General features: G+C 42.8%; 1 long non-coding RNA gene across 1 annotated transcript in view; it reads right to left on the bottom strand.

Annotated features, from left to right (window-relative positions):
- LOC143267339 (uncharacterized) overlaps nt 1–24,658 on the bottom strand; it is a 58,512-nt gene that overhangs the window by 33,608 nt on the left and 246 nt on the right. The window contains exons 2-4 of the long non-coding RNA XR_013042341.1: nt 21,878–22,016; nt 21,016–21,180; nt 18,704–18,912 (exon numbers count right to left, since the gene is read on the bottom strand). This is a non-coding gene — a long non-coding RNA (uncharacterized LOC143267339). The remainder of the gene's footprint in view (nt 1–18,703; nt 18,913–21,015; nt 21,181–21,877; nt 22,017–24,658) is intronic.

Raw genomic sequence — 24,658 nt, 5'->3', positions numbered from 1 at the left:
TCTGTAGATATCTATTAGGTCCAATTGGGTCATGACATCAGTTAAGTCCTTTATTTCTCTGTTAAGTTTCGATTTGGGAGATCTGTCCAGTGGTGAAAGTAGGGTGTTGAGATCTCCCACTATTAATGTGTGGGGTTTTATATGTGGTTTAAGCTTTAGTAATGTTTCTTTTACATATGTGGGTGCCCTTGTGTTTGGGGCATAAATGTTCAGAATTGAAACTTTATCTTGGTGGATCTTTCCTGTGATGAGGATGTAATGCCCTTCTTGATCTCTTTTGATTGATTTTAGTTTGAAGTCTATTTTGTTGGATATCAGGATGGCTACACCCGCTTGTTTCTTAAGACCATTTGATTGGAAAGTCTTTTCCCAGCCTTTTATTCTTAGGTAGTGTCTGTCTTTGAATTTGAGATGTGTTTCTTGTATGCAGCAGAAAGATGGGTCCTGCTTTCGTGTCCATTCTGTAAGCCTATGTCTTTTTATAGGTGAATTAAGTCCATTGATATTAAGGGATATTAACGACCAGTGATTGTTCATCCCTGTTATTTTTGGTGGTAGTGTGTGTACTTCTCTTCTTTGGGGTTTACTGTTGTGGCTTTATCTATTGCCTGTGTTTTCGAGTGTGTATCTTACTTCCTTCGGTTGGAATTTTCCTTCTAGTGCTTTCTGTAGGGCTGGGTTTGTGGATAGGTATTGTTTAAATCTGGCTTTGTCTTCAAATGTCTTGTTCCTTCCGTCTATGATGATTGAAAGTTTTGCTGGGTATATTAGTCTGGGCTGACATCCATGGTCTCTTTGTGTCTGCATTACATCTGTCCAGGTCCTTCTGGCTTTCAAAGTCTCCATTGAGAAATCGGGTGTTATTCTGATGGATTTTCCTTTATAGGTCACTTGGCCTTTTTCCTTTGCTGCTCTTAATATTCTTTCTTTATTCTGTACATATAGTTTTTAATTATTATGTGTCGAGGGGACTTTTTTGGGGGTCTAGTCTGTTTGGTGTTCTATAGGCTTCTTGTACCTTCATAGGCATTTCCTTCTTTAAGTTGGAAAAGTTTTCTTCTATAATTTTGTTGAATATATTTTTTGTGCCTTTGAGTTGGTAGTCTTCACCTTCTTCTATCCCTATAATTTGTAGATTTGGTCTTTTCATGGTGTCCCAAATTTCTTGGACATTGTGGTTCATGACTTTGTTGGCTTTAGTGTTTCCTTCGACTGATGAAACTATTTCTTCTACTGTATCTTCATTGCCAGAGATCCTCTCTTCCATCTCTTGCATTTTGTTGGTTATACTTGCATCTGAAGTTCCCGATCTTTTACTCAGGTTTTCTATTTCCAGCATTCCCTCTGTTTGTGTCTTCTTTATTTTTTCAATTTCCCTTTTCAGGTCATGGACTGTTTCCTTTATTTGTTCCATTGCTTTTTCATGATTTTCTTTCAGTACTTTATTGTTTTCTTCCAGTACTTTATTGTTTTCTTCCTGGACTTTATTGTTTTCTTCCAGTCTTTTTTGTTTTCTTGCAGGACTTTATTGTTTTCTTCTAACTTGTTTGCCCTTTCCTCTAGTTGTTTACAGCATTCTTCCAATTTTTTTGTCTTTTCCTCTACACAAGCCTCTACCTTCTTCATGATGTTACTCATAAGGCTATTTTCTTCTGCTTCTTCCAATTTTTGATGTTCAGGTCTAGATATTGGAGGTGGGCTAGGTTCTGGTGAAGCTGTATTGCTCTTTATTTTGTTCTATGTACTTCTGCCTTGACATCTGCCCATCTCCTTGTGGTTCCTTCTTGGTCTTATCAGTGTACTTGATTCAGAAAGAGCTGACAGATTCCTGTCTGGACAAAAGCTCCCATCCTTCCCCAGACTTCCAGTCCAGATAAGAGCTTCCATCCTGCCCCGGAGTTCCCATTTGGACAAGAGAACTCCCATTTGTATAGACTTTCTGTTCTGCCTTCTCATTGGTTGTAAACCCAACCACATGACTGCCTCATCACAGCCTGTCTGTACAGACCTCCTACAGATCTTCTATGGTTGGTATTGAGATTAAAGGCATATGTCTCCAATGCTGGCTGTATCCTTGAACACACAGAGATCTACCTAGCTCTGTCTACCAAGTGCTGGTATTAAAGGCATGCACCACCACCACCCAGGTTTGCTATGGCTCTAATACCTCTGACACCCAGGCAACTTTATTTATTAATATACAAATCACATTTTAGTACAAATAAAATATCACTATATAAAGAGTAATTTTTTTTATTTTATAGGAGCCCACAGTTGAGAGTTAAAAATTTAAAGAGATCCTGGAGTTTTACAAAGAATTTGGATTCTAAAAGAAAATTGGGATTCTAAAAATTCTAAAAGAAAAACTTTTTTGAATTTTTAAAGATCCAAGGCATTCTTAAAACTTGTAATATTTTATATTGTGACATTAATGTTAATGTGAGATCTTGGGGGTGAATATGAAAGAAAAAGTTATAACTTTAAACTGATGTGTTTGTGTGTCAAGACAAGGGGTCAATTGAGTTGACTAGTTTTATCTCAACCTGACTCAAGCTAATGTCATCTGAGAGAAGGATCTTCCATGTTCCTGGCCTGACTTCCTTTAATGATGGACTATGATATGGAAGTGTAAGCCAAATAAACTCTTCACTCCACAACCTGCTTTTGGTCACAATGTTTCATCATAGCCAGAGTTACCCTAACTAAGACAATGACCACAGAACCTTGGGGAGAAAAGGATTAATTTCATCTTACAGCTCACAGTCCATCATTGAAAGAAGGCAGGGCAAAGGAACTCTAAGAAAGAACCTGGAGGCAGGAACTGAAGCAGAGACCATGGAGGAATGCTGCTTACTAGCTTACCCAATGAGCGTTATTGTAGCATCCAGGACTACCGGCCAAGGGGTGGCAATGCCCATAACGAGCTCGTCCCTCCCACATCAATCGTTAATCAAGAAAATATCCCCACAAACTTGCCTAAGGAAATTTCAATTAAGGTTTCTCTTCCTCAATTACTCTCACTTGTTAACAAAAGCCTAAACAAAACAGTGGGTGTTTCATATCATCACACAGACCTCAAGCTTTCTGCTTTTCCATCCCATGGAACCCAAATGTTCTGTTTATCATCCTGCCTAACCATCTTCACCATGGTCTGCAAGTCTCTCTTCCTCCCCTGTCCTCAGGCCCTGATATAGTGATCTCCCTGATTCATTCTGCTGAAGTTTTCCAAGGAGATTTGCAGTTGGTTTGGTTGTTACTCAGTATTTCTCTTTATTGAATTACATTTTCATATCCTCTATTAGCTTCCTTTTGTGTACCTTGGAATACAATCAGAAGTTATTTGTGTCCTTTGAGTTATTTAGACACACTTATAAGCATTCTTTTGAATTCTTTGTCTGAGATTTCATCTATTTCATTATCAGTAGAGGGCATGATTGTAGAAACAGCAATTTTGGAGATATCACATTGCCATCAAATCCAGAATGATTCTGTCTAGACCCTGTGTTTTACAGCCTCACCAGCCATTATGTAAGAGAGCAAATGCAAATCATTTCCTGCTTTAAATCCTTTCCCCTTCATACTTAGCTGGCAGGGGAGATACCATGTTAAAGGTATTCTTCCCAAGGCAAAGCATATCTATTGAACTTGGGATGTGCTAGCCTCAGCAATTTCCACAAATGAAGGGAATTTGGAGGGAAGCAACAAAAAGCAAAAACAAAAATCTATCCTAACTCAATCATTTCAGAGTCAGATAAATACTCCCTGATTACCATGGTTTCTTGCACCTAGCCATTTGGTTTTTTGGTGTGTGTGTGTGTGTGTGTGTGTGTGTGTGTGTGTGTGTGTGTGTGTTTTGGTTTTTTATCATGAAATGTGGAACGTCCATGTCTTACTTAGGGTTTCCATTGCTGGGATGAGACACTAGGACCAAAAACAACTTAGGAGGAACGTTACACTTACAATTCCATATCATGGTCCATAATTGAAGGAAATTGAGGCAGGAATTCAAGGCAGGAAGCAGAAGCTGATGCAGAGACCGTGGAGGAGAACTGCTTACTGGCTTGCTCAGTAGGCTTTCTTATACTACCCAGAGCCACCAGCCCAAACATGCCTGCATTTGCAGTGGGTTTGGCCCTGTCCCATAAATCAAAAATTACAAATATGCCCTGTTCATTTGCCTGGCTATAGCTCAATCCTCAACCTGATGGAGGCATTTTCTCAATTAAGGTTACCTCCTATCAATGACTCTATCTTGTGAAAAGTTAATGCGGCAACTAGTCTGCACAACACAGACACAGATATTATACATTAATTAAAAAAACACAATCATGCAGAAGTACTATATCAGCAAATGCACAGAATGATTGAGATAGATTCTACCTCAAAAGCTTGGTTTTTACAAACAGAAACATGAACTCAGAATTACCTGTGGAAATTTAAAAAAAAAACATTTCCTGCCTCACTGTTTGGGTATTTTTAATTTTACATACACAAGTGTGTTGTCTGCATGTCTGTATATACTTGTCTTGTCTGGTCTGGTAGACACAGGTACTGATGTGACCATAATTGCAACTGCAGGAAAGGTTTGACAGGATTTACTGTGGGGGCCTGCCTAAGGCCCCTCTGGGAGTTTCCCGAAGACCAAGGCAAAGGATTACCTTGTCTGTCCCTTGTAGATCTACATTTGTTGGTCCAGTGTTTTCCCTTACCACACCTTCTGCATACTCCAGAAGGAAGGGGCATTTTGTTACAAGTGTCCCTTGAAGAAACATTATTTCTAGGAATGACCTGTCTACAGTCCCTTTTCAAATGTCCTTGCTTTCCACATCCAAAACATCTAACATTCCTCAAACCTTTTGAAATTTCTTCTCCAACCAATACCTAATCTCAATACCAACCATAGAAGACCTGGAGGTCTGTACAGATAGGCAGTGATGAGGCAGTCATGTGGTTGGGTTTACAACCAATGAAAAGGCAGAACAGAAAGTCCATACAAAGACAAACACACAGGAAGTACGTCTCTCTTTTGCTGAAGAGGCTACCTGCAGCAGACGGGTAAGGCTCTTAGCTCTGATCTCTTGGCTTCCTTCTTTGCATTGGTTCTGTGTTTCTTATTTAATAAGATGGTTGGTTACATCTACAAAAGATGATAGAGACAAAGAGACACAGAAAGAAAAATACAGAGAGAAGGAAAATCAGGTCAAGAGAAAGACAGACACATACGGGAACATCAGAGATAAATGAATTATTGGGTTGACAGACCCAGAATGATGGAGAGCGGCAGAGATGAAGGAAGATAGAAAATCAGAGAGAGAGATGGAGAGACACAGAAGCAGAGAGAGAGGGAGGGAGGTAGAGACAGGGAAAATCAGGCATAGAGATGAAGAGAGAGAGACAGAGAGAGACAGAGACAGAGAGATGAAGGGGGGCAGACACAGGCAGACAGAGGTACAGGCTGGAGGCTGTGGAAGGTAGAAGGAGCCCAGTCAGGAAAGGCAAGTGGACAGGTGGAGAGACACTGGGCACCTTGTGGGCGACCACAGCAGCAGGACCCTCTCACCTGGCCTCGGTGTCTGCATCCCCAACCCCAGCTCAAGCCCTGCAATTTAAGGGGCACCATAGGGGTGGGTCCTGTCCCTATCCACAACTTATCTGCCCAGACCCTGGCCTTGCAGCTAAATTAAGCCTCAGCTGTCAGCACAGCCAGCAACAGCTGCACAGTCAGCCATACCACAAACCTCCCTCCCATGGCCTGTGCCTCAGGCCCCTGGAGGTCAGCATGGACCTCCATATCAATGGGCATCAGGGAACCCCCAGGAACCCACCAGCTTCAGGACAGGCCTGGTCAGGCATGTTAGGGCCAAGGTGCTCTCCTCAGAAGTTAGGTCGTCAATGGGGCACCAAGTCAGCCCTAAGGACAAACAGGAAGAACTGAATCTATGCAGACCTGCACACTTCCCTCCACAGGCTCCTCATTTAGAACCTTATTTGGTCACAGCTGAGGATGCACCTGGGATGTCACAGGCCAAGAATAGAAACACTCAGGGAGTCCTGGCAGCTGTCCCCTTCCTGGGACTGGACAGGCAACAGGTGGAGCAGGGGTGGGCAGGAAGGGGGGAGATGGAGCATAGAGAAGGTAAGCAGCCCAGAGACCCAGAGGGACTTCAGAGCCATGGGAAGAGATGGGGTAGTGGGGTATGGTGGCTTACACCTGTAATTCCAGCACTTCGGTACCTGAGGCAGGAGGATCGTGGCAAGTTTGAGACCAATTTGGGCTATACAGCGAGACTGTGTCTTAAAAAGAGGAAAAGGACACACACATGCACGTGCGCGTGCACACACACATACAAAGAGGTGGCTGAATGGAAGAGTTAACTTGGACACATATGGAGAAGGACAGGCAGACAAAGGAGACCCAGAGAGGGACTAGAAGGCTGGAAAAGACAGAGGCCAGGGAGCAGCAACGGTCCCAGGCTCCAAGGCTGAGTGCTCTGGCCATCCAGGATGTGTCCTCCACATGCTGCCTTGGTTTTTACTTTGCAACTTGCCCTTTGACCTCAGAAGTCTTAAGCCCCTGCCTTTTACTAGCATGGTGCCAGGATGTGGCCTTCAACTCCCGATGAATTCACTACCAGTGTAGATCCTGGCCAAGGTGGGGTGTCATACCCCAACCTGGGCCCCTCCTCACCCATAGTCTCTCCTGGGTCCCTGTTGCCCAGGCCTGTCCCTTCAGCTGAGAACAATCTCCCCCCCCTTGTTTCCTACAGGCCCTAGGGCTCAGGGCCAGATCCTGGCCCCCTCCTTCCCCTCTTGGGGCTCATGCCATCATCTCCACTGTTTCTTCAGGGCCTCCTTCTGGTTCCAGTCCTCCTTCCAGTCTGTCCCAGATAGGTCTGTCTGTCAACACCTCCCCAAATAGCTGTAATGGTGACAGCAGGGCCGCAGCCCTCTGGGTACATCAGCAACTTCCAATTTGGGGCCCCACGAGGTTCACAGCCTCTTGAGGCTGTCTGGCTGGTGACTGTGATGGAGGCACTCCTCTTTTGCTCCAGTCTGGTGCCCTAGGAAAATATTCCTTCACCATCCTTTCGGTCTGTTCCTCTCCTCCTGCAGGCCTGAGCCCACCTAGCCCTCCTCAGGCGGCCCAGCTCACCTGAGGAAAGGGCAGCAGCTGTGCCAGGTTCCTGCCCTCGTCACAGCTTCAGATCTCACACACTGGCTGTCCCTGTGGGGGTCAGAAATTCTAAATGGGCTCCCCTGGGCTGGCCTCCTGCTTTAAAGGATCCTGTGACTTCATCCAGCCACCCACCAAGTCCATTGTTCCTGAGGGAGCCTGGTTATATCCAGTCCTATGTGCTGTCCAGCTCCCCTGACCTTGGGAAGTCAAGGTCTGTGGTCACAGGCTGCTGGACCCATGGCCATCTTTGGGGACCACTGTCAGCCTGCTTCCTCACTGATGGTCTAAATCTTAGAGAGGAGTGGTTCCTGCTTCATCTTATGTTACCCTACTGATTTTGGGAGACAGCATGTTGGTCTCTGGATTCTGCCTCCCTCTGGGCACTGGTCTGTGACTGAGAGCCGTCCCCAGGAGCTTGGGCGCAGATAGCAAAAGAGCAGATTTATTGAGGCAGCAGTGGTTGGGGGGAGTGGAGACCCTAGGGCAGGGCACAAGCCTCCTGAATCCTGTAACCTACAAATCCCACTCTACCCCACAATTCCACCCATCCTCCAAGACTACAGCTGCTCCCTGAGACACAGACTCCAAGAGCGCCAAGTGGACCAAGAGCTCCCATTGGAATAAGTGCTCCGATTGGACCAAGAGCTCAAATTGGATCAAGAGTGCCAACTGGACCAAGAGTGGCTCCCTGAGACACAGATACCTTTACACTGATTGGAGAAAGAGATGGATAGATGCCGGTGCAAGAATACATTCAACAACATAAAGAGCAGTATGGCACCACCAGAAACTAGTAGTTCTAAATCAGCAATACCTGAACATCCCAACATTGAAGAAGCCAAATAAAATGGCCTGAAAATGACTTTAAGAAGATGATAGAGGCCTTTAAAGAGGAAATGAAAAATTCCCTAAAAGAAATCAAAGAAAAGACAAAAAAAATTGAAGAAATCAATATCCCTTTTAAAAAAAAGCCAAGAAAAACAAGAAAAAGGAATCAAACATGTGAAGAAAACAGTTCAAGACTTAAAAACTGAAATAGAGTGACCCCCCAGCAGGCCAGGTTATTCCAGGGTCTCGAGGAGGGGCCACCTGTGAATCAATGGGGGGTGAGAGGGAAAGGAGACCAAGTGCATGAAGAAAGACAAAGCAGTCTGAGTTGCGTCAAGGTCTCACTTTATTGACTGGTGTTAGAGCTTATAAACAGGGCTTCAGGTAGGGAGGGGGAGCAGGAGTGAGGAGAGGACAAAGAAAATTTCTAAGGAGGGTCAGCAGGAGGTCGCTTTGGTCCCAGGCCCCTGCAGCTAGCTGATTTAAAGAGGTTTATTTAATCCTACATTCCTAGGTTAGACTAAAAGCCTCTTATTTACATGAGGCTTGATAAATCGTGGCAGGTAACACAAGGTTCAAGACACAGCTGTCCAGAGTCGGTCTCCAACAATAGAGGCAATAAAGTAGACACAAACCAAAGGAAAACTGGAAATGAAAAATCTGAGTAAACAAACAGGAACTACAAATGCAAGCATAACCAACAGAACACAAGAGATGGAAGAGAGAATTTCTGGCATTGAAGATACATAAAGGAAGTAGATTCATCAGTCAAAGAAAACATTAAAGCCAACAAAGTCATAACAGAAAATAATCAGGAAATCTGGGACACCATGAAAAACCAATCTAAGAATAACAGCACCCCATGGAAATTTCTCTAAAATTGACCACATACTCAGTCATGAAGTAAATCTCAATATATACAAAAAATTGGAGTAACTTCCTGTATCTTATCAGATCACCATGCCTTAAAATTAGATTTCAACAACAACACAAATTGCAGACAGCCTACAAATTCATGGAAACTGAGTAATGCTCAGCTTAATCACCACTGGGTCAAGGAGGAAATAAAGAAAAAAATTAAAGACTTCCTAGAATTCAATGAAAAAGAGTTAAACATACCAAAGCTTATAGGACACTATGAAAGCAGTACTAAGAGGAAAATTCATAGCACTAAATGCCTATATAAAGAAGTTGGAGAAATCTTACACTAGTGACTTAGCACACCTGAAAGCTCTAGAACAAAAGAAGCAAACTCACCCAGGAGGAATAGATACCAGGAAATAATCAAATTTGGAGCTGAAGTCAATAAAATAGAAACAAAGAGAACAATACAAAGAATCAATGAAACAAAGAGTTGGTTTTTTGAGAAAATCAAAAAGATAGACAAGCCGTTATCCAAACTAACCAAAAATTAGAGAGAGAATATTCAAATTAACAAAATCATGAATGAAAAGAACAAACAATGAGGAAATACAGAAAATCACTAGATAATACTGCAAAAACCTGTACTCCACAAAATTGAAAAATCTAATAGAAATGGACAATTCCATATATTCAAATTAAGTCAAGACCAGATAAATAATTTAAATAGACCTATAACCCATAAGGAAAAAGAAGCAGCTATTAAAATCTCCCAACCCCCTCCCCCCCCCAAAAAAAGGCCAAGGGCCAGATGGTTTCAGCAAAGAATTCTACAAGAATTTCAAAGAAGAGCTAATTCCAATATTCTTCAAATTGTTCCACACAAGAGAAACAGAAGGAACATTGCCAAACTCTTTTAATGAGGCTACAGTCACCCTGATAACACAAACCACACAAAGATGCAACAAAGAAAGAGAATTATACACCAATCTCCCTCATGAATGTTGATGCAAAAATACTCAATAAAATACAGGCAAACTGAATCCAAGAACACATCAAAAAAATCATCCATCATGATCAAGTAGACTTCATCCCAGAGATGCAGGGATGGTTCAACATACGAAAATCTGTCAATGTAATCCATCATATATACAAACTGAAGGGGAAAAAACACATGATCATCTCATTAGATGTTGAAAAAGCCTTAAACACAATCCAATATCCCTTCATAATAAAGGTCTCGGAGACATCAGGAATACAAGGAATACATAATAAAGGCAATTTACAGCAAGCCAACAGCAAACATCAAATTAAATGGAGAGAAACACAAAGCAATTCCACTAAAATCAGATTAAGCCAAAGCTGTCCCCTCTCTCCATATCTGTTCAAGATAGTACTCAAAGTTATAGCCAGAGCAATAAGACAACAGAAGGAGATCAAGGGAATACAGATTGGAAAGGAAGAAGTCAAACGTTTGCTATTTGCAGATAAAATGACAGTAAATATAAGGTAGCCAGAAGGGGGAGCTTGTTGAGAACTAAAGAACTGTGCTTTTCTGAGACCCTGGCAATATCTCTTTCAACTCTGCTTGAAAGTGACCCCAAAAATTCTACTAGGAAACTCCTACAACTGATAAGCATCTTCAGCAATGTGGCAGAATACAGATTAACTCAAAAAAATCAGTACCCCTCCTATATACAAATGATAAATGGGCTGAGAAAGAGGTCAGAGATACATCACCCTTTTACATTAGCCACAAATGATATAAAATTCCTTGGGGTAACTCTAACTAAACAAGTGAAGGACCTGTATGATAAGAACTTTAAGTCTCTGAAGAAAGAAATTGACAAAGATATCAGAAAATGGAAAGATCTCCCATGCTCATGGATAAGTAGGATTAACATAGTAAAAATGGCAATCTTACCAAAAGCAATCTACATATTCAATGCAATCCCCATCAAAATCCCAACACAATTCTTCACAGACCTGGAAAGAACAATACTCAACTTCATATGGAAAAACAAAAAACCCAGGATAGCTAAAAGAATCCTGTACAATAAGGCAACCTCTGGAGGTATCACCATCCCTGACTTCAAGCTCTACTATAGAGAGCTACAGTAATAAAAACATCTTAGGATTGGCATAAAAAACTGACATGTGGACCAATGGAGTCGAACTGAAGACCCTGACATTAAACCACACACCTATAAGCACCTGATTTTTGACAAAGAAGCCAAAACTGTACAATGAGACAAAGAAAGCTTCTTCAAAAAAATGGTGCTGGCATAATTGGGTGTCAACATGTAGAAGATTGCAAATATATCCATATCTGTCACCATGCACAAAACTCAAGTCTAAGTGGATCAAAGAACTCAACATAAATCCAGCTAAACTGAACCTGATAGAAGAGAAAGTAGAAAGTAACCTTGAATGCATTGGCACAGGAGACCAGTTCCTAAATAGAACACCGGTAGCACAGACACTGAGAGCAACCATTAATAAATGGGACCTCCTAAAACTGAGAAGCTTCTGCAAGGCAAAAGACACAGCAAATAAGACAAAACAACAGCCTACAGAATGGGAAAAGATTTTCACCAACCCCACATCTGATAGAGGGCTGATCTTCAAAATATATAAAGAATTCAAGAAACTAAACATCAAAATACTGAACAATCCAATTAAAAAATGGGCTACCGAGCTAAACAGAGAAATCTCAACAGAAGAATCTCAAATGGCTGAACATTTAAGGAATTGCTCAACATCCTTAGTCATCAAGGAAATGTAAATCAAAACGACTCTGAGATACCATCTTATGCCTGTCAGAATGGTTAAGATCAAAAACAGTGAAGAAAGCTTATGCTGGAGAAGATGTGTTGCAAGGGAAACACTCCTTCACTGTTGGTGGGAGTGCAAACTTATACAGCAACTTTTGAAACCAGGATGGTGGTTTCTTAGAAAATTGGGAATCAATCTTCCTCAACATCCAGCTATAGCACTCTTGGGAATATAACCAAGGAATGCTAAATCATACCACAAAGACACATGCTCAACTATGTTCATAGCAGCATTATTCACAATAACCAGAACCTGGAAAAAACCTAGATGCCCCTCAAAATGGATAAAGAAAATGTGGTACATATACACAATGGAGTACTACTCAGCAGAGAAAAACAATGACATCATGAAATTTGCAGGCAAATGGATGGAACTAGAAAATATCATCCTGAGTGAGGTAACCCAGACTCAGAAGGACAAACATGGTATGTACTCACTCATCAGTGGGTACTAGATGTAAAGCAAAGAATGACCAGGCAACAACCCACAGCTCCAGAGAAGCTAGGTAACAAGGAGGACCCTAAGAGAAATGCATTGATTGCCCTGGGAAGGGGAAATAGATGAGATCTCCATGAGTAAACTGGGGATGAGGGGGGCATTGGAAGATAGTGGATGGGGAATAAGAACATAAGGGAATGGGGTGGTTGATCTGGAACAGGGATGGAGTGGGAGAGCAATGAAAGAGATACCATAATAGAGAGAGAGAGACATCATATAGATAGAGAGAAACCAGGTACAAGGGATGTTCCCAGGAATCCACAAAGATGACCCCAACTTAGACTGCTAGCAATAGTGGAGAGGGTGCCTGAACTAGCCTACCCCAGTAATCAGATTGGTGAATACCTTAACTCTCATTATAAAGCCTTCATCCAGTAACTGATGGAAGCAGATGCAAAGATCCACAGCAAAGCACCATGCTGAATTCTAGGATTCCAGTGGAAGAGAGATAAGAGGGAGTTTATGAGCAAGTTTATGAAGATCATGCTGGGGAAACCTACAGAGACAACCAAACCAAACTAGTGGGAACTCATGAATGTGGACCAATAGCTGTGGAGCCTCCGTGGGACTGGACTAGGCCTGTGCACAAGCCAGACAGTTGTGTAGCTTGATCTACTTAAGGGGGCCCCTGGCAGTAGGATCAGGACCCATCCCTGGTGCATGAGCTGGCTTTTTGGAGCCCACTACCTATGGTATAGCCTTGATACAGGGGGAGCCACTACCTGGTACAGTCTTGATGCAGGGAGGGGGGGACTTGGACCTGCCACTTCTAAATGTACCAGGCTCTGCTGACTCCCCACAGGAGGAGGGAATGGGGAGTGGGTTGGGGGCTAGAAGTCTGGAGGGGTGGGAGGAAAGATATTGGCATATAAAATGAATAAATATTGGTATATTAAAAATTCCTTAATAAAAAAATAGATTTTTAAAATTCATATTAACACAAAGAGCTAGTTGGACAAGCCTAAGCAAGAGGCCAAGCTTTCATAATTAATGAGAAATCTCCCTGTCATTGTTTAGGGACTAGCAATCCAAAGATAGTCCCACAGGGAAGCTTGCTACAGGAGGCTGTGCCAGGGAAGCTGCACCTGCCACACAGCATCAACAGGAAAAAGCTGATTGTAGCCTGCCAGCAGGAGATCCTTCAGTTTCACTGGCAGGCAGCCAGGACCGTTGTCAACCAAGTGGTGCCCTTAGCACATGTCCAATACTGCTGGACTCCATCTACACCAAGCCTCTGGAAAGCCAAGGTGATGAAAACAAATTGGTGAGAGAGCACTTCAATGTTGCTACTTTGCTTCCTGGTGGACAATAAGCATATCACATGAAGATGTGCATGCAGATGCTGCAGCCATTCCAAACGTGGAGTGGCAGACCAGAAGCTGGACCCTGCATGCTACAAGGTCCTGTGTGTGAATAGTACACCATTATTCTTCAAGCAATGATTGGTATCAGTGACAACTTTTTGCTATAGTCAAAATGACAGCCATAGGAAGGCTACAGGACACAAACAAGAGCCACAGAAGTTGGTAAGCTAATGAGTCCCAGAAGAGGAAAAAAGAAAAAGCGCTTGCCAATCAGGAGGAGGGAGCCTAAAGACTACACATAGCCAGAGCCCTGCCAGCCCTGGGACAGAGTCCAAAGCAGAAGACACTGCAGCTCAGTGTTCTGAAGGCTCTCATTCCAAGTCACATGGCCCCACTGCTTTAGGTTTATGGCAGGTGTGCTGAGTGGCAGAGACAGAAAGCGCTGCTCATCTCATAAGCCACATAGCAAGGAAAGTCAGGAAGGGCCAGGGTCTTACACTCCTCTGTATAACCTAACTTCTCCCATGCCCCCACATCCTAATGGTTCCATTGCTTCCCCTTAGAGCCCTCCCCACAAGGACCACACCTTTAAGACATGGGCCTTTGAGGGACATTCAAGATCCAGACCATTGCACCTGAGTAATAGGCCTTCCCCATCTACTTCCTGACCAGTGGTCAAAACATCCCACATCTGCCTTCAGGCCATAAGTGTTCATCATGAAGGTGACAGTTATGGAACCCTCTCTTAGAACACACACACACACACACACACACACACACACACACACACACACACACACACACGGTTGGTCAGCACTCTGACTAAACCCCTGATGCTGCCTTTGCTGTTGAACTATTTCTGCTATTTCTGACTTGCTAGACTTGACACCTCAAGTGTCACCTTTCAACTTAAAGTTTCCTCTCAATGATGACAAAATATATGGACTGGGAAAGAAAGGTTACACTGGGTGGAAAGAGGGGGTGGCTCCCATCTGGATCAGAAGGGGCAGAGTCTCCTGCAAGCTCTGCACTGTCATTTTCTTGTCACTGGAACCCAAGGAGCATAAATGGTCAGACATGTGACATTGGGGAGCAGCTTTTAAACATTTATCTTCAGGACTCAGCTACCAGGGATGATTTCCCACTTCATTATCTGTTAACTGGTGGGTAAAAGAAAATCTCCTGGGCACCCTTTGAGTGTCTGTCTGTCCTAGATCTCACACTGTGATCCATCACACAGCTTTATCCCTTCTAATTAATGTCTAGTCCAGAACTCATGTACTGAAAATTAACATCATTGATTATATCATTGATTACCATCCAGGAATATGGTCAACAGGCATAATTTTTTTATCAATGTTACTGATCAATTGCCTAATTTATGTGCAGATCTCATATCCCTTGGTGATGGCTCTCTGCTGGAGATTCAGCATTAACTGGGATCACTTTGCAAGAACAGTGAGAAATGCCTGTGTGCTCTGTGGCTCCAGAAGACAGGGCATCTCCAGAGAAAGGGGGAACACTTTAACAAGTACAGTGCTTGGGACAGACAGAACTCAGCTTAGAACAGACAGAAATTAGCATGCCTGCTTCAGCCAGGCAAAGCAAAGAGGTCAGTTCAGGGAAGTGACAAACAGAGGTGAGCTCCTCACACTGTGTCCCCTCAAGTACTGACTTCCTGCAACCCTTTAGGGGGATCTTTGGTGGGTAGAGTCAAGGGTATAATGAAAGGAAACAAGGTACTTGTCCCTAGTTACATCCACCAGAGATAAGTAAGATCCCAGAGGCTCTGTCCTAGTCATATGGAATCTATTGTCGTTAGGAAGGAAAGTGGAACCAGTGTATGTAGTCTGATGCTCAACCCAGCCCACCTCCAATTTTGACCTCTACCTGGTCCCTTGCTCCCCTCCACATCATGACTCTTTCAGAGAAACAGGCTACAGATGTACCTTGGGACATGATAGGGTTTACTTAGTACCCTGTCCAGGGACATTTGCATTCCAGAATATGACCCTGAAGAAAGCTGGTAACCTCTGCTGATGGAAGGACTCTCCTCTCTGTTATTGGGATCTGGAGCCCTGCAGTTCCCTGGGACAATACCTTGCTTGTTACTCCATTGACAGTGACAGAGGATGTGGCATGATATGGAATCACACCACTTAGGAAGCATGGACCAGCTGCTCAGTCATTGCTTCACTCCTTGACAAATGCTGTCTGCACCCCACATACACACCTCAGCACTGTGGGGCCCTGCCATCCCACCTGCCTTAAGCTCCTCTCAAAAGAACTTTTCTTCCATGTTGATGAAGAGGGAAAATTGAAATCCCAATGAGATAGCACCAATAAATGTCATCATACACACACTAAATGCCAAAACAGTTCAATAATCACAATTAGTAACAATTTCCCTAAGTGACTTCAGTTCCCTGTCTGTTATCTACCTGTTAAGGGAAATGCCCTGGTACCTTAAATTCATGAGCTTGTGATTGTATATAATGCACAAGGGTGGACACATGAATGCTGTTCAATGCACAGACACTCTGCAGATATGAACGTCCCTACAAAGCCATAACAAGGTCACTGGGCAGAAAATCCTTTTATGGAAAAAGAGGAAAGAATACCTTCAAAAATAAAAAATAATAAACATAAAGTCCGAGTGACAAGTCAAAACCCCTTGCATTCATCAGAGCAGCCCTATATTGGACACACTAAAATCTGCCTGTGCATCCTGTCCTCTGGGATGGCCGGCCTCCTGCCCTTCCACCCTCTTGAGCAGCCACCAATCCAGGAATGTCATCTGCAACCACATCTCATCTTTCTCTCTCCCTTTAACCTCTGCCTCATGGAAGTCTCCTGGCTCTGTTGAGATATTAAATCAAAATCCATCTACAGTGTTTACAGAGAAATAACTCTGATCCTGAATGTCCCCAGCTCCTTCTTATAAGAACCAGCTGTGATCCCCAGAAGTAGTGGGTAATCCTGACTTTTAACAGGCATGGAGGGAAATCACTCCCTGACTCAGGAAGGTGCCAGCCCTGATTCATTTCTGATCCTATACTGACATGTAGTAGGAAACTAAAGTATCATTCTGAAGACCCCCTGCAGCTTTGATGATCAGTTCTCCATTCTGGCCACTTCCATGTCCAAGATCTGCAGGGAAAGATTTCAGAGCTGGAAGAAAATGAGTATTGCTAGGTCTGGTGATGCAAACTTGCTATCCCACCTACTTGAGGGGCTGAGGCAGGGAGATCACAACTTCAAGGCTAGCCTGGGCACCCTACCCTGGGCTTAAAAAAAATGCAAAAAGGAGGGTAGTGATTGGGCTCGGTGGCAGAACACTTGCCTAGTACACATCCAGTGGTAAGGTCATCTCACATGTAATTGTTTATTAGACAACTAAGCAGGAAGTGTGTCTGTGACCTTGGGGTGGATTGATGTTCAGTAATTATCCGTGTGCTTACTTTACTTTATACATGAGGCTGCCAGTGAGAACCATGATCATGGTCTTTATAGCTATTATTGCGATCATTTGATCACCTATTAAGTCCATCCTTTCCTCTAAACTGTTTGATGTGTCTGTCATAGTATCTTATGGGTCTTTTCTTCCAGTGCAGGCACCTAGGACTCCCACAGTTCTGTCCTCTCCTGGTTTAGCCTGAAGTTTCCTGATTCTGATAGCACCATCCTCTCCTGGTCTAGCCTGCAGGTTCCTGATTCTGATAGCATCATCCTCTCCTGGTCTAGCCTGAAGATTCCTGCTTCTGATAGAAATATCTACTCTTGGTCTAACCTGCAGTTTGCTGCACCTGTATATCTTTCTTGTACATTGCTTTTGCATATATTCTTCTATACTGTTTTTTATAGTTTAAGCTACATGTTGCACATTAAAGAACAGAAGAGACATTAGAAGCTAAAGGTATTTCTGCCTTTCACAAAGCATGTGCCTTTTAAACTGTTGCAAGCAGCTGTGCTGAGGGGCTCTCTTCTTCACAGAACTAGGCTAACCTTGTCCAGGTCTGCTGTGGCCTGAAGGGGAGGTAGGTCCCTCCCTTCCAGCTAGGTGTTAGGACACAAGCAACACAGCCAAACTTCAGTTTTTGCTTGCACTCCTTTCTCTCTCTCACTTCCCAGTATTAGGAACCACCATGGAGGCATGCACAGGGGAAAATGAGGTCTGCAGCCAGCATCTACTTCTCTGAGACTGAACATGTCAGAAAGGAGAGTACAAGTACGAACTGAGTGCATGCCCTTGCAGCCTATAGTGAGAGTCCTTGAAACTCCTCCAGTGTCTCAGGAAAAACTCCCAAATCCAAAGAGCCTCAAATTCATATGGGACCCTCATATAAGCCAAACCAAGTTGTACTCGATGGAATAGGCTCACAGCAACTTAATCTGAAAACCTGGAATATTGGTTCACACCTTTAATCCCAACACTCAGGAGGTAGAGACAGATGGATCTCTTGAGTTCAAGACCAGCCTGGTCTACACATAGTGAGTTCCAGGACAGCCAGGGCTACATAGTGAGACACTGCCTTGGCAAAGAAAATCGATGAAGCTCTATTGTACACAACATGGATTCAAGATAGCCTAAAAAGTGACTTTCACAGGTTGAGAGACTATGGAATTGCATTTTTTCAAATGTTTCAAACTGATGTTGGGCTATACATGGTATGTGTCATAGCTATACTGTTGATATTAAATTTAAACCAAATTTTAAAATATGGTAACATCTGTTGACTAGGGGAATGCATGTGATCAGGCCTGTGATTTCTATTGCCAATGTGTCAGTTTATTCAATGCAGGAAATGCAGGAAATGATTTGCCCAGCAGAAATGCCCAATGCTGAGATAGGGTAGAGCTCAACAAGTAGATCTGTTGCCTAGCAAGTGGGAAACCTGGGTTCCATGCACAACATTTTGGAGCATCACAAAACAAAGTGAGGGAAGTAAAGTCTAATGGCAGTCTCTTTATTCTCCAGTGGCCTCTGATGATATTATTAAACCAGAAGAACGGAGCCAGCAAAATGAGGCAGTAGGTAAGGGAGCTGGCTGCCAAGCCTGACAACCTAAGTTCAGTATCCTAAACTTACATGAAAGAAGGAAAGAAACAACTATTTTAAGTTGTCTTCTGAGCTACACATACATGGCATGGTGAACACACAAACACACATACACACAAACACAATAAATAACCAACCAACCTGAAGAATGCTGGTGCCATTGGGTCCATGTTCTCCTATATCAACACCTGTAGTTCTGCTTGCCAGTCCTCTGTATTGACACCAGAGTTTGGACCAAGTGAAAAACAGGGTCAGGAAGTTCATAATCTGTGCCTTGCATTTTTGAGGGCATGGATAAAGCTGGTATCTAATGTCAAGCAGTGCTGTCCTGCAGAGTAGTCCAAGCCAGCCTATGAAGCAAGCACAGGAGAACCCACAATTCAAGAAATGCAATGACCCAAACCCAAAGTGTCCTGAAAAACCTTCAGATTTCAGATTAATTTACAGCTTTAAGTTTCAGATTAGCATTGTTCAATCAGCAAATCCATGCCAACATTCCCACAGTCCAGAAAACTCCAAAGTATGAGACACTGCTAGTCCCAAACATGGTGGAAAAGATGAGAAATCCTCACCTTCTGCTGTTCTCATAGTATTAAATACAGGGCTTTCTAGTGTGAAAGTCCAAAAAGGGCTGTCTCTCTCACATACATATAACCATTCAAAAGAACCAGAACTGGACCTGATCGTGATTTCCTATAGTCCTGTCACTGGGCAGGCAGAGGCACAAGTATGCATGTGTATATACATGTTTCATACAACAAATGAAATAAAAGAGTGAAGAAACAGTTTCTAGCTCTCATGATCAATAAGGCCTCTGGTTCTAATTGCATGCTTGGAGGTAATTTCTTTCTAATCACTAATTTTTTAAGCAGTGACTAGAAACTCCAGTAGAAATGTCTCTCCTTAATCCAAAAGTGAAGTGGGCTACAGAAAGTAATTCCCACTGTCACCAGAAGTCATTAGATAAATGGATCTCATTCACTAATGGAACACATGGTTTGAATCTGCAGTGTCTCCCAGAGGCTCATGTTTTGACCACTTGTTCCCCAGCTGGTGACACTATCTGGGAAGGCGATGGAACCTTCAGGAAGCCCTACTTCCTGGCAGAAGTAGATAATTAGGCACAGAGTCGCCTTCAAGGTTATAGCCCAGACATAGTTCTGGTCATTCTGCTTGTCCTGGTCAGCCATGACATGAGTAACACTGCCACACACTTCTGCAGCCATGGACTGAGCCACTGCACCATACCTACCCTGGTGTGATAGTATAGTGTCAATTTCAGCAAGAAGTAAACTAAGGGGCTGGCACGATGGTTTTTATGGGTGTGCTGTCTAGTTGTGTGTCAACTTGACACAAGTTAAAGTCACCTGAGAGCAGACAAAATGGAGGTTTCGACTGAGAAAATGCCTCCAGAAGTCAGGCTGTAGGCAAAACTACAAGGAACTTTCTTAATTAGGGATTGATGTGGGAGGGCCCAGCCCACTGTGGCTGGTGCTGGCTGGGCTGGTGGTCCCAGGTTCTGTAAGAAAACAGGTTGAACAAGCAATGAGGGGTAAGTCAGTAAGCATCACTCCTCCATGGCCTGTGCATCAGATCCTGCCTCCAGATTCCTTCCCAATTTGGGTTCCTGCCTTGACTTCCCTCAATGGACTGTGACTGGGGATATATAAGAGAAATAGACCCTTTCCTCCCCAAGTTGCTTTTGGTCATAGTGTTTCATCACAGCAGTTGAAACCCTAACTAAGACAGTGGGTAAATGTGCTGGCTGCCAAGCCTGATGACAGGACTTCAATTTCAGGGACACACAGAGTGCAGCATGAGGACTGACTCCTTCAGCTCTCCTTAGACCATCACACATGCTGTGGCACACACATGCCAACACACGTAGACACACATAGTAACTGTAATAGAAAAAAGAAGGCTGGAGAGATGGCACAGTGGTTAAGAGCACTGGCTGTTCTCCCAGAGGTTCAATTCCCTGTACCCACATGGCCACTCATGATTGTCTATAACTCCAGTTCCAGGTACCCGACACACTCATATAGATATACAAGCAGGGAAAACCAATGCACAGAGAGGAAAAAAACAATAATAAAATAATAAGGAGGAAAAGAAAGTAATCCAATTTATGGCCTGATTTTCAAATATTCATGTGTTTAATAACTGAAATTATTCTTGAGTTTCTCTATGAAAATGTGCTTCTTCTGTCTTTGATAAAACAGCCTGAAGGTCTTAAGACAGCAAGCCAACATAATCTGCACAAATGTAGCAAGATGTTAGCTATAGAAGCATACTGGCACTGACTAGAGTAGGTGTGTGTGAGTGTGATACACACATGCCACAGCATGTGTGGGGAGGTCAAAGGTCAACTCTCTGGAGTCAGTCCATGTCTGTCCTGGTAGAATTTGATGATGGAATTCAGGTGGTCAGATTTAGCTGGCAAACACCTTTACCTGCTGGCCATCTCACCAATCCTACTTCAAGTTTTCCATAGTAAGTTGTTGTAGGTGGGTGGAGTCACCATTATTTCATTGAACCTCAAATTCTCACAGAATTTTCATAGATTCGCTCATGGGAAAATGCATGAATATCCATGATTCAAAGTCTACCATTCATTGCTACAAAGAGAAAAAAATTGAGATGTCACTTTCATAAAATGAATTTTTTAAATAAGCAAAGGTGTTTCCTCATCCATTTATAAAACCTTTCAATGTATTTGTATAATTGTTCTCTACAGATTTGGTTTTATTTACCAATATTTCTATAACCATCGTAAAAATTGTTATTATCTAACCTGTAACCTGACCTATTATGTACCTGAATATAAGAACATCTCATCTGAAAACATTCTTTAAAAATACAGGTTCTAGGGGCCGGGGAGATGGCACAGGGGTTAAGAACAATTGCTGCTTTTCCAGAGTCCCAGAACCCACATTGGGTGGCTCCAAACCACGTGTAACTCGAGATCCACTGGAGTTTTGTTCTGGACTCTGTGGCTACTGGCACATGTGTAGCGCACATGGGCCCACACACATGTATACACACACACAAACACATAAACACTTTTATCTTTTTTCAAAACATAGATACTGGGTGTAGGGAGCCGCTATTCAAAGATGGTGCTGGCTTCCTGGTAGCCTAGCTGTAAACAACTCCATATTTGGCTATGATGCATGAGTATGGTAATTGACCTTATGTCCTCAGCTTATCCCGTGGCTCCCCGTGCTAGCATTCTGGCGGGACCCAATCACAGTACGGCACGTTTGCCTGAGTCCTCATATAAGCAGCTGCAGTTTAGTCCTCGGGGCCCCTCACCTCCCGCTCTCCCTTGATCAAGAGGCGCTCCAATAAAGTGTGTTCTGAGACGGATCCTCGCATGGTGGTCGTTCTTCCTCGCTGGCCGAGGAGCGCGCCGCAACTGGGTACTCATTTACTAGGTAACTCTAAGAGATGCCTAGGAATGAGAAATTTTGAAACCTTTAATTTGTTTGCTTTCTCAAACAGGGTCTCACTGTATCCTAAGAGGACCTTAAACTCTCTGTCCTCCTGTCCCAGCTTTCTGGTGTGCACTCTATCACCCATGTGATAGGTTTGCACTCTATCACACATGTGATAAATTTAATTTACCAAATAAATCAGCACATACTTCATTTGCTCAGTTTTGCTGTCAAATATTATTCTGAGTACTTTGCTGTCATAAATAATAATGACAAAAACTCTACTAGGTATCTCTCTTCATACACTTTTTCTGAAGAGGATAAAGTGGGGGCACTCCCTTCTTAAAATGCAAATATTTTATTAAGCAGGCAACTGTGGTCACTGTTGCTATGGGGAACCCACCTCCCTACTGTAATCTGAAAATCACAGGGAACACTGGCAGATATTCAAAGCTATGCTTGCTATATAAAAACGATTCATTAAGAGATTCCTAATAACTGGGCTAGAAAGAGGGCTCAGCAGCTAAGAGCACCTACTATTCTTGCTGAGGATCAGGGTTCAATACATATTGAACACATAACGGCTTACAACCATCTCTGTAAATCCAGTTCCAGAGAATCTGGCACCCTCTTCTGGCCTCTGCAGGAACTGGCCACACACAATGCACATACCACATACGTACATACATGCAGTCAAAACACTGTAACATAGAGTCAGGCATGGTAGCACATGCCTTTAATGCCAGTACTCAGGAGGTAGGCAGGATGATCTCTGTGTGTTTGAGACCAGCCTCGTCTACAGAGGGAGTTCCGGGACAGCTAGGGCTGTTGCACAGAGAAACCCTGTCTTGAAAAAACAAAAAGAAAAACCACTCATAAAATAAAAATAATTCTTTTCAAAAAGAGAGACTCCTTTGCCTCTGTCACTATAACCACAGAATCCATGCTACTTTTGAGTCTACAACCCACAAAATGACTCCTATATTTTCAGTTGTCTAACCACACCCCCACCACCTGCTACTCTGGTAATTAAACTCAGGGCCTCAATGTACAAAGCAAGTGATCTACCACTGAGCTACACCCCTAGTTCACTATTGTCTTATGCTTATCTAAGTTCATAATTGTGAAGGAGGGATAGCTCAGTGATACAAAGCATAAGTTAGGTCCTGGGTTGATCCTAACCACCAAAAATAAATAAATAAATTCATTAATTAAATAACTTTTTAAAGAAAAGAAGACCAAAAGCTCATACATAATAACCTAATGTATGTCATAGCTACTATAGTAGCAGCATATACTTGAAAAAAAATCACTAAAATTTTAAATGTCTCACCATAAAACAATTATATGAGGTTATTTAGAATGATTAGCCATTTCACAATATATAAATTTCAAAGTGTTATTTTAAGTGTGATAAATATATACAATTTTTGTTAAGTAATCTTTTACCATGTTTTAATCCCAGCACTCTTAAGACACAGGCAGGTGGATCTCTGTGAGTTTGTGGCCAATTTGATCTACATAGCCAGTTCCAGAACAGCCAAGACTACAAAGGGAGGCCTATCTCAAAAAAGAAATCTTGTGTTCATTATTGAGTTCACATTTATGAGTCCCCAAGGGCACTTTCTCACACAGTCTTATACATGCTAAACATTTGTCAGGCCTTTGCAAATGCAACACATTTGGTGTCCATCCTGTTGTCAGGCTGGCCTCAAAGTCTAAAGTATATGTGTGTTACCATGGCCTGTACCGCTAAAGATCAAAATGGCACACAATTATCACCCAAAAACATATAAAGCCTATTTTTCTTAAACAAGAATTCAGTGCTCTTTGCCCAAGTTTCTCTAAGATTTCTTTTTCCTCTTTAAAAGGAGGTCGCACAGTACTCAATATTAAAAATCACTGACTAAAGAGACCACAGGGACCATAATTCTGCTTTCTCTCACCCACCATCCAAGTTAGATCCAGCACTCATCAGAAATTAAGAGCAGTGTCTGGACAGAACCTAGGCAGGCTGAGAAGGCTGGGCTGGGCCTTTGTGTCCCAGATCTGCAGCCATGAGAATCATTTTTTGTCTTTTATCATATTGACAGAAACTAATGCTCCAAGTCTCAAGAATGCTTTCTGGGTTGGATGTAGTAAGAGAGGCCTGTAAATTCCAATGTTGCAGAGGCTAAGGCAAGAATATTGATTATACTTAGGAGCTCAGCCTCGGCAGCATAGAAAGTGTCTGGGCTACACAGGGAGACTTTGTCTTCAGAAGGAAAAATAAATATATTTTAAAAAGCAAGTATTCTGAGACTAAAGCCAGCTAAAGCTACTCTATTTTACTCATAGGAAAGAGACCCTTAAACGAGGTCATAAAATTACATAGTAGCTTAAATAGAAGAAAATACCCGGCCACCATTACAAATGATAACTAGTAATCTTGTGAGTGAATTCTAGGCCAGCCAGAGACACATGAGTCCCCTGGGAGGCGGAAAAAAAAATTCCAGATGATGATGGCTCATGCCTTTAATCCCAGCACACAGCGGGCAGAGGCAGGCAAGTCTCTGAGTTTGAGGCCACCTGGTCTACAAGAGTGAGTTCCAGGATAACCAGGGCTCTTACAAAGAGAAACTAAAACTCGAAAAACTAAACAAACAAACAAAAACCCTAA

Source organism: Peromyscus maniculatus, chromosome 9 (genome assembly GCF_049852395.1).
Source record: "Peromyscus maniculatus bairdii isolate BWxNUB_F1_BW_parent chromosome 9, HU_Pman_BW_mat_3.1, whole genome shotgun sequence".
Lineage (NCBI taxonomy): Eukaryota > Metazoa > Chordata > Mammalia > Rodentia > Cricetidae > Peromyscus > Peromyscus maniculatus.
The sequence above is the reverse complement of the archived record's forward strand: the minus strand, read 5'-3'. Positions and strand labels throughout refer to the sequence as shown.